The sequence below is a fragment of the Lytechinus pictus genome, chromosome 3 (assembly GCF_037042905.1).
Source record: "Lytechinus pictus isolate F3 Inbred chromosome 3, Lp3.0, whole genome shotgun sequence".
Taxonomy (NCBI): Eukaryota; Metazoa; Echinodermata; class Echinoidea; order Temnopleuroida; family Toxopneustidae; genus Lytechinus; species Lytechinus pictus.
The window spans coordinates 21,969,013-21,986,703 of record NC_087247.1 but is presented as its reverse complement, the minus strand read 5'-3'; positions in this window follow the sequence as shown (position 1 = coordinate 21,986,703).

Below are 17,691 nucleotides of genomic sequence, written 5' to 3'. Positions count from 1 at the left end.
AAACTCAGCATGAGATAGTAGTGAGAAGAAACAAATGCCGAAGAATCAATTTCTAAGTCTATTTCTATGAGAGTTCTTGTACAGGGTAAAATGAGGAAAAGAAATAACCCTGAGTTTTACCATATAAAGTAATGGTAGCAAAAGTTTATTGAGTTTCCTTTTAGCAATTAAAAACATATCTACATGTTTACATGTTAATACTGCAGGTAGTACAGGTGTAATAATCTTAGCATTCTGCGCTACTGTTTTTATTATCAAAATTGAACTTAAACTGCATCTGATCTCTTTGATAAGATCTGTGTAGTTTGTCTTAGTGATTGACTATTTTAATACCGAGGGAAATATCTTCAGTTTCAATCACAAAAAGAAATAGAGTTTTAAAATTATTTTATGTAAAATTGGAATAGATTTCCTCCAGCAGCATTTTTATTACTGTTTTTTTTTTTGCTTTTACATTTTCAGTAGCAAACCTGACATTAGGATTTCTATTTGGGCCAAGAAAAGTGATTCAAACAAGATTTCTTACAAAATCTTGCCTGCAGGTCAAAGGTCATAGTTGCGCTGCATGTACCTGAGCAATTTTCTTTGCTATGATGTAGTTTATAGTGCTTCAATGATTTAGATACAGGTATTCCCAAGCTTTTGAAGGGCTGTGTACATGTATTTTTGTTATCATGTATGAAAATATTCATTTGTTCACATAAATTGAAGATTAAAAAAAAAAAAGTTTGCTTTGAGAATGTGTTTAGTTATTGTTGCTATAACAGATAGATTCCTGCTGCTTCTGTTGCAATGCACAGTCACCTGACCCTTTTCTCACTCCTTTTTTCAGTCATGTGTATTAATATCTTCTATGTGTATTTTATCTTCATATTTACAAATGTTTAGATGTGAAATTCATTGTCACATATGACACTCATGTTCCCATGCATGCTGTTCCATTTGTCAGCTTCATATTTTATTTGCTATTCGTGTGGACTGTTATTCATGTGACATGCTTATTCATATTACATCATTAAATCATATTACATGTGAAACGTTCTTTGGAGAAAAAAAAAATCAATTGTCAAACCTGTTTTAAAGATAATATGATTCAAGATTGATTTTTGATAGACATTGACTTATAGTTCAGACATGTATTATATGTAAATAGTTTTTTGTTTTGTTCTGCTCTGAAGCGCCTTGACTTTGAGCATCTAATCAAGATGGAAAGTGCGCTATACAATGTATTATTATTTCTCAAGTTGTAGAATTTAAAAATATCTTATATCTTATCTTATATGCTATTTTGATGTCCCGAGTGAGTCATTAAAAAATTTCACCTAAAAAATCACAAAGTTACTGACAAAACACATCATGAACACACAACTATTAAAATGTAACTTCTCCCAAATAATTCTAAATAATTTTTACATTGCAAATGCTTTGATACCCGGTAATCAGGATGTGATGTAAAATCTAATTTTACAACTCAGCAAAGATTTCCTACTGGTTATCCATGCCAGGCAATGAACATATCCCACATGAAAATAGCATCATATTATTTGGGCAAGGATACTCTTTCTGGACATGAATGTGTTCATGACAACGGTTAATCTTTAATAGTCTAGGAGATAGGGGGCTTTATTCAGAATTTTTGGTGTGGAAGGTTTGACAAGCTTATCCGGGGTAAAATTGTGCGCTGATTCCAAAAATGTCACTCTTATTGACCGTACTCACGCCATTTTTGGTCATTTTGGCCAAATTTTGACCAAAAATGACAATTTTGACCACTCTTTGGAAAATGGTCCTTTAACAGACTGCTTTTGTAGCCACATGCAATTAAAAGGGTATATCTTAAGTAAAAATGCACACAAATTTCAGATAAAGTGCTTTCATTTGCCAAATCGCAATAGCAGTGGTCATCTTGGCCATAATTTGGCCAAAAATGACAATTTTCATGATTTTTTTGGCCGAAATGTGTTACAAATATTGATCAGAGCTACGACTGGATGTTTTTTAGAAATCCACATCTATTTTCAAAATGTGCGCTAATTCATAACCATCAACCTCATGTAATTTATTCCGTCAGTTTTGACCTATGAGGGTCATTTTGGGTACTTTAGACATAACTCACCATTCGCGCAGTTTGCATTATTAACTGTTTAAATAGGCAGGAAATTGAGGTCTTTAGCATGTTTTATCTTCTTCCCTTATAAAATGAGAATGCATTTAAATGTCCTACTTGTGTAGAATTTTATGCTGATTCCAAATATATCAGTCATAATAAACTTATTTAATAGCTTGTGGTCATTTTGACCACTTATGGCTCTTAAAATGGCCAATGACATCAGTTAATTTTACCCCCAAATACTTTGAACGTTACCAGAACCATTACAAGTGTGCTGCGACACCTAATCATGCCAACATTGGTGTGTTAATCCTTTAAGTTGAACATCTCACAAAGTATTTTGACCTTATGTAATTCATTCCATCAGTTTTGACCTATGAGGGTCATTTGGGGGTACTTTATACATAACTGACCATTCACGACGTTTTGCATAATAAAGTGCACATATACAGTTCATTTTACCCCAAATACTTCGAACGTTACCAGAATCGTTACAAGGGTGTGTTGCGACACCTAACATTGGGGTGTGTTAATCCTTTAAATTGAACATCTCAAAATTATTTTGACCTCATTCCATCAGTTTTGACCTATGAGGGTCATTTGGGGGTACTTTAGACATAACTGACCATTCGCACATAGGCAGGAATTTGAGGTCTTCAGCGTGTTTTATCTTCTTCCCTTATAAAATGGGAATGCAAATGTCCATCTTGTATAGAATATTATGCTGATTCTAAATATATCAGCCTCAATGACCCTATTGAACACCTTATTGTCATTTTGGCCACTTATGGCCATAAAAATGACAAATAACATCAGTTCAATTTATCCAAAAGACCTCAATGTTACCAGAATCGTTACCAGGATGTGCTGTGACATCTAAGTGACATCTAACATTGGTGTATTAATCCTTTGAAATGAACATTTCAAAAGTATTTTGACCTCATGGAATTTATATCATTAGTTTATACTTTTGACCTATGAGGGCCATTTTGGGTAACTGACCATTCGTGCAATTTTGCATAATAACTGTGCAAATCGGCAGGAATTTGAGGTCTTCAGTGTGCTTTATCTTCCTCCTTTATAAAATGGGAATGATGCATAGGTCGTTCTTGTGTAGAATTTCATGCTGATTCCCAATATGTCAGTCTTAAGGACCCCATGGTCATTTTGGCCACTTTTTGGCCCCCAAATGACTAATACCATCTGTTCAATACTTCAATTTATCCAAAAATACTTTGAATGTTACTATAATCGTTACAAGGGTGTGCTGTGACACCTAACACTGGTGTATTAATCATTTAAATTGAGTGTCCCAAAAATATTTTGACAACCTTGGTCATTTTGGCCAGATTGTCCCCTGCCCAATGTGTATACTAAATTAGCCTTTCGTGAACATAGTGAGGAGACAATTCAGGATTGTGTTAATATTAGCATCAATTATTGTTAAATGGGAAAAGTTTGAAAGCTTTTGGGTGAAAATCAATGCAATGATTCCATATGAATCAGTGTTATTGGCCGAACTATTGGAATTTGTGGTAATTTTGATCACTTTTCCTCAATAATTTCTAGTGACCACACATTATTTGATTTAAAAAGGGCTCAAATGTTGCGTAATATAATTTTCAGCGTGAGCCACTACACCAATAATCAAGAGTTTAATGAATGTGATAAAAACCTTTACATCAAGTATATATAAGGTTGTTTGACCATGCACTTTGGTCATTTTCATGATTTCAGGCACATTGACCATTTTGTAATTCATGGGAACGAATTCAAGAATGATGTTAGATAGGACATATTACAAAAACTTTCTGCACCAGATTAATACAATGATTTAGAATATATCAGTCTTAATGACTACTTAGTGGTCATTTTCACTTTTGGTCCCTACAATTAGCAATGACAATTACATGTATCAAAAGTATTCCAATGTTCTTGCTCTATATTTTTGTAAGATTTGTTGTATCAATCATAATCAGTGACAGATTATTTAATTCAATATGATATTACTAATAGTACATAATCAAAATGTGACCATTTTGGTTACTTTGACCGTTTATCCAATGTGTGAATTTTGAAATAAACATGACTTAGCAGCAATTGTAGGTCTATGAACATGATGAAATGCGTTCAATCCCTTTTGATGGGAAATATTAAAGGATCACCTTGAGTAAAAATTGTGCCAAATATCATGTGACTGTCTACTGTGGCCCCTTTGATCACTGTATGTTCCTAAATAGCCAGCATTATGTTCCTTCTTTAAAGTCAAGTTGTACTGAGAATCATTACAAAGCAAAATATGTCACAGTGAAGTTCACAAAGAGTTTTGACTATCATTCATTTTTACCATCTTTGTTTTTTCTTGTACAGTGCTTCACAAACCTCACATTGGCATGATTGGTGAGCAGCAAATTTACCCTTCTTTTGAAGACGTACTGGGTAATAAAACACATTCTCTATATGAAATTATTATCTGTGCCGAATTTGGTCACTCTTTAACAATTTAGGGCAAATTTTCCACTTTCAACTTTACCAATCATGCCAATGTGAGGTTTGTGAAACATTATACAAAATGGCAAAGGTAATAAAAATGCATCATGGTCAAATCTATTCGTGAAATTCACTTTGACCAATAGCTTTGTAATGACGCACCTTTGAATTCAGGATTAGTGCCTTCCTCTAGAATATATTTATCTGTATATTTAAATTAAAAAGGAGGGAATGATGTTATGGCTACTCAATGACCACTTGGGCCATATTACACAGTGGTGAGGTATTTGGCACAATTTTTTACTCAAGGTGAGCTTGTGATATTTCCAATCGAAAGGGATTGAACGCATTTCCACAATTGCTCCTGTCATGTTTATTTACAAAAGTCATACATGCAATAAATAGTCAAAATTGCCAAATTGGTTTCAAAATTTTGATAATGTGCTATTAGTCATATCATATTGAAATCAATAATTGATATAATACATCTTATTAACAATACGGAGCGACAACAACATTTGAATCCTCTTTGATACATGCAAATGTGATTGGTCATTTTCGGGACCAAAAGCGACCAAAATGACCACTAGCTCATAAATGGTCATTGAGACTAATATATTTGGAATCATTAATCTACATTAATCTAGAAAAGTGTCTTAACATAACATGTAAATGATGCTAAAATGTCTCATTCCTGAATTTGCTGCCCCATATATGTGAAGTTTACATAAATATTTACTGTGTGGTCAAGGTGGCTAAAATCATGTAAATGACCACGGTGCATGGTCAAACAACCTTATGTATGCTCGATGTAAAGGATTTTATCACAATTATCAACACTCTTCACCGATTATTGGTAGCTCATGCTGATAATGATACTGACCAGCATTTGAGCCCTTTTTGACTCATCAAAGCATGTGTGGTCTCTCTCTTAGCTGATCCCTCCACTAATTGGAGATTCCTAGGGTCCATGGTCACTGGTCAATATTGAGAGAAACGTGGTCAAAATGACCAGAGGGTCCAATAGTTATACCAATAACACTGGTCTGTGTGGAATAATTTCATTGATTTCCACCAAGAAGCTTTCAAACTTCCCCATTTAACAATAATTGATGCTAATATTAACGCAATCCAAAATTTCTCCTCACCATGTTCGATATAACCTGAATTAACATACACAATTAGCAGGGCTGGCCGGGGGGGGGGGGGGGGGGGGGGGGGTCAAGGTGGCCAAAATGACCAAGGTAGTCAACTTTGGGGGTGCTCAATTTTAAGGATTCATTCACCAGTGTTGGGTATTACAGCACACCCTTGTTAAGATTCTGGTAACATTCGAAGTATTTCTGGATAAATTGAACTGATGTTATTGGCCATTTTAAGGACCATAATTGGCCAAAATGACCTTAAGCTGTTGAATAGGGTCATAAGGACTGATATATTTGGAATCAGCATCAAACTTACACAAGATGGACTTTTGAATGCATTTCAATTTTATATGGAAGAAGATAAAACATGCTGAAGACCTATGTGCAGTTTATTATGCAAAACTGCGTGAATGGTCAGTTGTGTCTAAAGTACGCCAAATGACCCTCATAGGTCAAAACTGATGGAATAAATTGCATGAGGTCAAAATACGTTTGAGATGTTAAATTTCAAGGATTAATACACCAATATGTTAGGTGTCACAGTATGCCCTTGTAACGATTCTGGTAACATTCAAAGTTTTTTTGGATAAATTGAACTGATGCCATTTGGTCATTTTAAGGGCCATAAGTGGCCAAAATAACCTTAAGATGTTAAATAGGGTCATTAAGACTGATATATTTGGAATCAGCATCACATTTTACATAAGATGAACCTTTGAATGCATTTCCATTTTATATGGGAAGAAGATAAAACACGCTGAAGACCTCAAATTCCTGTCTATGTGCAGTTTATTATATGCAAAACTGCGCGAATGGTCAGTTGTGTCTAAAGTACGCCAAAGACCCTCATAGGTCAAAACTGATGGAATAAATTGCATGAGGTCAAAATACGTTTGAGATGTTAAATTTAAAGGATTAATACACCAATGTTAGGTGTCACAGTATGCCCTTGTAACGATTCTGGTAACATTCAAAGTTTTTTTGGATAAATTGAACTGATGCCATTGGTCATTTTAAGGGCCATAAGTGGCCAAAATGACCTTAAACTGTTAAATAGGGTCATTAAGACTGATATATTAGGAATCAGCATAAAATTCTACACAAGTAGGACATTTAAATGCATTCTCATTTTATAAGGGAAGAAATAAAACATGCTAAAGACCTCAATTTCCTGCCTATTTGAGCAGTTAATAATGCAAAACTGCGCGAATGGTCAGTTATGTCTAAAGTACCCAAAATGACCCTCATAGGTCAAAACTGATGGATAAATTACATGAGGTTGATGGTTATGATCCAGCGCACATTTTGAAAATAAATGTGGATTTCTTAAAAACATCCAGTCGTAGCTCTGATCAATATTTGTAACACATTTCGGCCAAAAAATCATGAAAATTGTCATTTTTGTCCAAATTATGGCCAAAATGACCACTGCTATTGTGATTTGGCAAATGAAAGCACTTTATCTGAAATTTGTGTGCATTTTTACTTAAGATAGACCCTTTTAATTGCATGTGGCTACAAAAGCAGTCTGTTAAGGGACCATTTTCCAAAGAGTGGTCAAAATGGTCAATTTTGGTCAAAATTTGGCCAAAATGACCAAAATGGCGTGAGTACGGTCAATAAGAGTGACATTTTTGGAATCAGTTTTACCCCGGATAAGCTTGTCAAACCTTCCCCACCAAAAATTCTGAATAAAGCCCCCTATCTCCTAGACTATAAGGTTTAATTTTTTTCTGTCTCATTCGATATGTTGAATTGTTTGAATATTAAATTTTGCACAAAATATAATACAAATAAGTTTCTTGAAAAGAAGATTTATAAAAAGGAAACAAATAAAAATATACTTAATTGAAATGAGAATACAGTATCAGAAAATGCCTTGAATCTCACTGCTTCTATATTGCATACTGTTTGAATCCTATAGTTTATGATGGTTGTTGATTGAGAATGGAGAGTAATGTGAACGTGAAAATTATTTTAGGAGCATGAGGATGAAAAACATATTATTCCATATGAAGAATTTATGGAATTAGAGAAAGAGGTGTAACAATGGCATGGAAAGGAAAATTATAAAGAAGAATGAAATTAAAGAAAATAAAGAAATGTGTAAAGAGCAAAAACAAAGTAGGCCTAAGGCTAAACAAAACATTGTTGGAAGTTGAATGAATACCAAGTATACATTATAATAAACATAAACAAAATCAAATACAGAGAAAGAAATGTGATGAAATGCAACATTTATTTCAACAAAAGTACTTCTAAAAAGTGACAAGAACTTATAATAGAAAACTGAAGCTTCTATGAAATGTAAACAGAATTTAAATTGAAACAACAAGAAGAAAAAAATAGCCGGGGCTTCTTATGACACAGCAAAATATAATAAAGCCTCATAAGAAGAGAAATTGTTTGGTTTGGGATAATCATCATCAATCTTCCTTTTTTTAGGGGGGGGGGGGTAAATGGTTTGTTTATTTCTCCTTAAAATCAGTCACATTTCCCCAAATAATCACAATGTCGATAAAGTATACAATATTTTGAATGCATATGTAACAAATAATGTAAGGAAAGCCAGTTATCTCTATTTAGAAAGTGCAAATAGGGTCATCTATCAGTGGGTGGATACTAGTGTAGGCTGGGTGTAAACTAGTGCGAAAATTGATCGTCGTTATTGCCATCTATCTATTGTGATCCTTTCTTCTTTGTGCCTAGAAACTAAAGGAGCCTTAGAAGAAGGAGAAAAGATCTTGAAACTTGGTGGAACAGCAGCTAAAGCCTTTACAGCTGAAAGTGATGTAAGTTGATGTCAAAACTTTGTTTATCTCTTTGTATCTCTTTGTATCCTGACATTTATTATCACTTTTATAAGCCCTATCACATAATGCGCTCTATCTGACTATACCCTCTGAGAAACAATGAATGATTTTTTTGGACTTTAAAATCTTACTTACCTTAGCCCAAGTCTACACCAAAAGCAAGCTGATGTAAACAAATTATATAAGAAAATATGAATGAGAAATACTTTCATCATTCTCCTGTCAGTCTATATATATGATCCCCAAAAAATTCCCAACATTCTAGCCAGTTTCGAATATCATGCTTTTCTTCCTCTTCTCCTCTCCCCTCCCCTTCTCCTTCCCGAGTTCACACATAGGTGCAAAATATTTACATTGCATTAATTTGTCCCAAGCTCCGAGGGCCAATTCTTTTCTCCCAAGTGGGGGTTTTACAGACTTTTAATTGAAAAATCAATGGGTTTCAGAGTTTTTAGGAGATGTAAAGCTCTTTACAGGTTTGTTATCTTGACTTTTGTGCAGTGAATGATTTGAATAATCTAATGTAAATAACTCTAGAGGTCCCTTTTTAGCTCATCAGGCCCTAAGGGCCAGATGAGATTATGCCTTGGCGTGGCGTCCGTCGTCTGTCGTCGTCCACAATTGCAAAATGCTTCTTCTTTGTCATATCAAGTCCGATTTCAATTCTGTTTGCTTTATAAAAATATGATAGCACTAGGTGGGGGATTCAAAACTTCTACACAGAATTTTGAAACTCATTAAATATGCTAATTTATGTGCATTTAAAAAAAAAAAAAAAAAGGCTTCTTTGTTTTGTTGACCACTTTTTATTTTTTTGCTTACATCTGGTAGAGCTTCATGAGGTTCACTTAACTTTTACAAAAAAATTTGAAATTATGACTAGAAACAATGTTATGCTAATATTTGCAAAATTAATTAATGCATATTCTTAAAAATTCTCATAAAATGCTTCTTTATTTGTTGACCGATTTTGATTTTTCCTTCCATCTGGTAGAGCTTCATGAGGTTCACCAAACTTCTACACAGAGTTTGAAATTTCGAGTAGAAAATTATGCTATTTTATGCAAAATTTAGTCATAAATCACAGAAAATGCCTCTTCTTATTTGTTGATCGAATTTCAAAATCTTTTTCGTCATTTCAAGTTAGATTTCAATTCTGTTTGCTTTATATGACAGAACTAGGTGGGCATTCAACACTTCTAAAAAGAATTTTGTAACTCATTAAATATGCTAATTTATGCACATTTTTCAAAATTCACAAAAACTGCTTTTTTATTTGTTGACCGATTTTTATTTTTTTGCTTCCATCTGGTAGAGCTTCATGAGGTTCACCAAAATTCTTCACAGAATTTTAGAATTTTGACGAGAATTTTTTTTATTCTAATTTATGTGAAATTAATTAATGCATAAAAATTCAAATAAAATGCTTTTTCTTCTTTATTTGTTGACTGATTTTGAGTTTTTTTTCTTCCATCTGGTATAGTTGCATGAAGTTCACCAAACTTGTACACAGAATTTTGAAATTTTGACTAGAAAATTTTTTATGCTAATTAATGCGAAATTTATTCATAATGATAAAAAACGCTTCCTCTGTTTGTTGACCAATTTTAATTTTTTTTTCATCCATCTGGTAGAGCTACCTGAGGGTCACCAAATTTCCACTCAGAATTTTGAAATTTTGACTAGAAAATTGCTAATTTTTGCAAAATTTATTCATGAATAGAAAAAAAAAAATCTCCTTCATTTGTTGGTCAATTTCAATTTTGTTTGCTTTATATGATAGCTCCAGGTGGGGATACTAAATTTCTACACAAAATTTGGAAACTCATTAAATATGCTAATTTATGCATATTTTTCAAAACTAATAAAAAATGCTTCTTATTTATTTGTTGACTGATTTTGATTTTTTTTGTTCCATCTGAGGGCCTCATATACTTTTGTTTCCTTAATTTATGTCACCAATATAATTCACTACAGTGTCAACTGGGCTGAAATTAAAGATTGTGTTATATTTTGTTGCGAGATGCTGGATGAGCTCCACATCATTGATGTGCTAGTTTTCAATCTGGAGTAGTGTCGGCAGACAAGTTATTCATATTCAATAATAAGAAGTGCAATATAAGATCTAGTACTACAATTATGAGATTTAAGTAATGTATAAATTATTTATCTTTGTAAAGATGGCATCCATGGCTTAATACGTGATTCTTTTAGAACTTTTTATATCACTTGTTTTTCTACCTTTCTTGTTAATTTCTTTTTTGAATTTGAGCTTTGAATGTGTGTGTGAGAGTTTTTGCTACGCTCACAAATACCTTTACGAACATTATGAATGATTTCATACCATTTATTTCCATGTATAAAAATCATTTGTACTGTTTCGTCAAGATATTTGCGACCATAGCATTATATCTCTTGCTCTAACTGTCTAGAGTTTTTTGTTTTCATGTAATAGGGACCTTCCTATATTGTAGGTTCCAAATTATTATTTCATGTTAAAGTGTAAAATGAATACTATGTAATCTGCTATTTTGTAATAGATGAACTAACTTGAAGTGTTAATCTTATTCTATTTCAAACTCAGGGGAACGCCCTCCTCAATGGGACCAAACTCCATCAAGAAGGGCAAGACAGGATTTAGTAGTCCCTCAGCCAAATGGAAGATGCCCCGCCTTAAGAGCAACAGCGAGCAAACACATCTAGAAGAGCACCAGCTGGATGGCAGCTAGGTTAAAGTGTCAGATGGAAATCAGTTGGAAGAGGGTTGCATGACACGTATTATATGTACATTATATTCATGTTGTGTCTCCTGATCATGATGAAAAGCTGCACGCACATCACCCACAATGTGATTGTCTGGTTACATGTTTTGAAGTTATTCAAAGTCTCATAAGACTTACCTATTTTTGTATTGGCGAATAGATGAATGAAGTTTCAGATCACCTGGTGAAGGTTAAAGGTCATATGAGGTCAGTGTTTTATAAAAAAATGAATGTTGTTTTTTTTGGCGAAAAATCATTCATCTTAGTTGTTTCAAAGTCATCGCTACGCCCATGCTGAATCACATAATGTAGCAAGACTACCGAAGGTGCACCCCTTACAATTTTTGCTTCTTTTCATGGCAAGTTATTATTGTTTTGAGAATGGTAGGTCACTTAACTTAATCTTTGATATAGTATTCTGAAGTCATTATGATTGCTGGTTTGAATTATTTTCCCTGAAGTCACACAAACTGTCAAAAACACAAGAATTTCTTACAAATGTGTTTCCAATAATCTACCTAGGCCACTTGTTTGTTTCATGCACATGAGTTATCTATGATTTCTTTATACCTGAAATGAAGTGCAGTTTGAAACACCTACTAAAGGAAAATTACCAAAAGCTTGTTGACTGGTATAACAAGCGCAAGGTAGTTACTTTTCAGAACAAACTAGAATTGTAGGGAGCAGTTCCCGTAACATGCAAACTACCTGTACAATCAATTTTAAGATTAACTCTAAGTAATGTAACAAAAAAAATCACTTCTATTTTTTTGTATGACAAAGATTTGGGATCACTTGCAAATTTGATATAATTCTGATTGGTCACTGTTTGAACAAAATGCATGTGTATCAATGATCTTGATTTAACAGCCATTGCAATTGATTGCTACTTTTATCTAATGGAGCTCTTCCATTGACGAATGGATACCACGCGTGACCATGGGGTTTCAAAAAGCACCCTAAACAAGTATTTTCCGTGTTCTGAATATGCAAGAGATTTGTCATTAATACAAATATGTACTTCATATTAAGGGAAAATACATGTACACTCTTGAAATCAAGTGTGCACAATTTAATGGTCTATTTCATTGAAATAATGAATTTCTCTGAAAATAATCAGACATGATGCTCCTTATGTAATATGTCCAAGTTTATTAACACCATTAATCATGATTTATTCTTAATGTTGTACAATAGACAGTACAAATGTTCATGTTCATGTTCATGTTGTCCCAGCCTATGTTAGAATAATATAGAGATTCTTAGAAAAGATATTTTGATGTGCAATATAAACAAATCAAAAGTCACGCATTCTCAAGTACAATTGGTGCCCCATAAACTTATGATTCAATACAAATCATAGAATAATTGTATAATGCACATGATCAATCCCATATTCTGTGATTATTTAAATTTAGAGAATGCACAGTTTGTGCATAATTATGAAATTTCATATTACTTACCCTGATACCTGGGGGGGGGGGTGCATAATCCTACCCCCTCAACCTATTATGAGAGAATATTGAAAATTTATAATTTCAAATGTAGGGAAACCTTTTTTTGACATATAAAAAAAGGATTGAATATTTTAAGTAATTTAATTTTGATGGCTGTCAGAGTCCGTGTTAATTGAAATTTGTGATGTATAAATAACAATTTTTTTTACAAAAACGTAACTTCTTCTAATTCATTTGTGTGTGAGTATATTTAGGCAGATGTTCAATAGTATGTATCTACATGAGACTAAGTGATAATGATTATTGTGATGATGATGATTATGATGATGATGATGATTATGATGATGATGGTGATGGTGGTAATGATGGTGATGATGATGGTGATGATGATGATAGTGATTATGATGGTTGTGGTAGCGATGGTGGTGTTGTGATGAGGATGATGATGGTGATAATGATGATAGTGATTATGATGGTTGTGGTAGCGATGGTGGTGTGATGATAATGGTTGTGGTAGCGATGGTGGTGTGGTGATGAGGATGATGGTGATGGTAGTAGTAGCGATGGTGGTGATGATGATGATGTAATTTATTCAGAGCAAACCCACTCTTCAGCGTGATAAAAGTCACATGTAAGAATAATTCAGATCCCACGGCACGAGTTATTGTGCAATATTAACCTATAGAAATATATGTTATTGGTCAACCAATGGACCCTACATGATCCAATGGAATATCCCAGTAAAACCTGAGACATTGTGTACTAGCCCAACTCCCTAGAAGGCCAATTCATTGAACGATATCCTGATTCTGTATTGCACACTACTGAATATAACCGGTGAAGCATTTAGTATTATAGGATGGCCATTTGTTCCGTTAGGTTTTCCTTTGTTGAACTTCTCTATTTGGTTTTGTTAGGTATTCTTTTCACTTCAGTTTGGGATGTTCTTCATTTCAGTTTCATTAGATACTTCTGTTCTTCTCATCACATCAGTCATTGTTCTACTATTGTAGTCATCTTCATTCCTTTCCTATTCAGATGTGCTCATTTATTCCATCCTCACATCTGGTTCCTTTGTTAAACATTGCTCAACCATCCAGGTCATTTACCTATCCTCATCCCTTATTCTTTCTTTCTCATTGGTTAGTTTATGAATTGGGTTATTCCATTTTAGTTAGGTTGCATGTTATTTATTGTTTACCTTTAGATTATGTTCAAATTGAATAGACAATCCTGCCCACCCCTAAAAAATGATCTTGTCTTTTGTTGTGCATTCTTCACCCGGATTCTTCATTATACTTAACCATCCAGGTCATTTACCTCTCCTCCCTAGTTCTTTCTTTCTTATTGATTATTCTCTGAAGTGGGTTGTTGCATTTAATTTTGGGGGTGTTACACATCCCAAGTTCTTTCTTTCTTTTTGGTTATTTCAATGAATTGGGTTGTTACATTTAATTTTGGGGTGTTTCTCATCCATAGTTCTTTCTTTCTTATTGATTGTTCTCTGAATTGGGTTGTTACATTTAATTTGGGGGTATCCCTCATCCCAAGTTCTTTTTTTCGGTTATTCTCTGAATTGGGTTGTTACATTTAATTTAGGGGTGTACCTCATCCCTAGTTCTTTCTCTCTTATTGGTTATTTCTATGAATTGGGTTGTTGCATTTAATTTGGGGTAACAACCGATGGACCCTACATGATAAAATGGAGTGTTGCGCAATATTGCGCAATATAGTGTAGTATTGCGCAATATTACGCAATACCCAGCAAACCACTAATGGACCCTATATGGTGAAGTGGAGTGTTGCGCAATATGGTATAGTATTGCGCAATACCCATCAAAGAACTAATGGACCCTACATGATGAAATGGAGTGTTTCGCAATATTGCGCAATATAGTGTAGTATTGCGCAATACCCAGCAAACCACTAATGTACCCTATATGATGAAATGGAGAGTTGCGCAATATGGTATAGTGTTGCGCAATATGGTATAGTATTGCGCAATACCCAGCAAAGAATTAATGGACCCTATATGGTGAAATGGAGTGTTGCGCAATATTGCGCAATATGGTATAGTATTGCGCAATACCCATCAAAGAACTAATGGACCCTACATGATGAAATGGAGTGTTGCGCAATATGGTGTAGTATTGCGCAATATTACGCAATACCCAGCAAACCACTAATGGACCCTATATGATGAAATGGAGAGTTGCGCAATATGGTATAGTATTGCGCAATACACAGCAAAGAATTAATGGACCCTATATGGTGAAGTGGAGTGTTGCGCAATATTGCGCAATATGATATAGTATTGCGCAATACCCATCAAAGAACTAATGGACCCTACATGATGAAATGGAGTGTTTCGTAATATTGCGCAATATAGTGTAGTATTGCGCGATATTACGCAATACCCAGCAAACCACTAATGGACCCTATATGATGAAATGGAGAGTTGCGCAATATTGCACAATATGGTATAGTATTGCGCAATACCCATCAAAGAACTAATGGACCCTACATGATGAAATGGAGTGTTGCGCAATATGGTGTAGTATTGCGCAATATTACGCAATACCCAGCAAACCACTAAATGGACCCTATATATGATGAAATGGAGAGTTGCGCAATATGGTATAGTGTTGCGCAATATGGTATAGTATTGCGCAATACCCAGCAAAGAATTAATGGACCCTATATGGTGAAATGGAGTGTTGCGCAATATTGCGCAATATGGTATATATTGCGCAATACCCATCAAAGAACTAATGGACCCTACATGATGAAATGGAGTGTTGCGCAATATGGTGTAGTATTGCGCAATATTACGCAATACCCAGCAAACCACTAATGGACCCTATATGATGAAATGGAGAGTTGCGCAATATGGTATAGTATTGCGCAATACACAGCAAAGAATTAATGGACCCTATATGGTGAAGTGGAGTGTTGCGCAATATTGCGCAATATGATATAGTATTGCGCAATACCCATCAAAGAACTAATGGACCCTACATGATGAAATGGAGTGTTTCGTAATATTGCGCAATATAGTGTAGTATTGCGCGATATTACGCAATACCCAGCAAACCACTAATGGACCCTATATGATGAAATGGAGAGTTGCGCAATATTGCACAATATGGTATAGTATTGCGCAATACCCATCAAAGAACTAATGGACCCTACATGATGAAATGGAGTGTTGCGCAATATGGTGTAGTATTGCGCAATATTACGCAATACCCAGCAAACCACTAAATGGACCCTATATGATGAAATGGAGAGTTGCGCAATATGGAATAGTATTGCGCAATACCCATCAAAGAACTAATGGACCCTACATGATGAAATGGAGTGTTGCGCAATATGGTGTAGTATTGCGCAATATTACGCAATACCCAGCAAACCACTAATGGACCCTATATGATGAAATGGAGAGTTGCGCAATATGGTATAGTATTGCGCAATACCCAGCAAAGAATTAATGGACCCTATATGGTGAAATGGAGTGTTGCGCAATATTGCGCAATACTATACCATATTGCGCAACTCTCCATTTCATCATATAGGGTCCATTAGTGGTTTGCTGGGTATTGCGTAATATTGCGCAATACTACACCATATTGCGCAACACTCCATTTCATCATGTAGGGTCCATTAGTTCTTTGATGGGTATTGCGCAATACTATACCATATTGCGCAATATTGCGCAACACTCCAATGGAAATGGAGTGTTGTGCAATATGGTATAGTATTGCGCAATACCCAGCAAAGAACTAATGGACCCTACATGATGAAATGGAGTGTATCGCAATATCGCATATTGCGCAACACTCCATTTCATCATGTAGGGTCCATTAGTTCTTTGATGGGTATTGCGCAATACTATACCATATTGCGCAATATTGCGCAACACTCCAATGGAAATGGAGTGTTGTGCAATATGGTATAGTATTGCGCAATACCCAGCAAAGAACTAATGGACCCTACATGATGAAATGGAGTGTTTCGCAATATTGCGCAATACCCAGCAAAGAATTAATGGACCCTATATGGTGAAATGGAGTGTTGCGCAATATTGCGCAATATGGTATAGTATTGCGCAATACCCAGCAAAGAACTAATGGACCCTACATGATGAAATGGATTGTTTCACAATATTGCGCAATATAGTGTAATATTGCGCAACAAACCTTTGACCTTTTTCTTGACCCTACACCTCTTTCCCTTTAATATTCTTCTCTCTCTTTCTCTCCCTTCTTTGACCTTTTCTCCCCTTTCCTACTTTCTCTTTGATTATAAACATAGTATCTCACCATCCCTCTCTCTTTCTACTATGACATACCTTCTTTACCCTATCCTACTTTCTCTTTGATATACATAGTATCTCACCATCCCTCTCTCTCCCACTACTATGACCTTCTATACCCTATCCTACTTTCTCTTTGATATACATAGTATCTCACCATCCCTCTCTCCTACTACTATGACCTTTTATACCCTATCCTACTTTCTCTGTGATATACATAGTATCTCACATCCCTCTTTCCTACTACTATGACCTTCTATACCCTATCCTACTTTCTCTGTGATATACATAGTATCTCACCATCCCTCTCTCTCCTACTACTATGACCTTCTATACCCTATCCTACTTTCTCTGTAATATACATAGTATCTCACCATCCCTCTCTCCTACTACTATGACCTTCTATACCCAATCTTTCTTTTTCTGTGATATACATAGTATCTCACATCCCTCTTTCCTACTACTATGACCTTCTATACCCTATCCTACTTTCTCTGTGATATACATAGTATCTCACCATCCCTCTCTCTCCTACTACTATGACCTTCTATACCCTATCCTACTTTCTCGGCTCTGTAATATACATAGTATCTCACCAT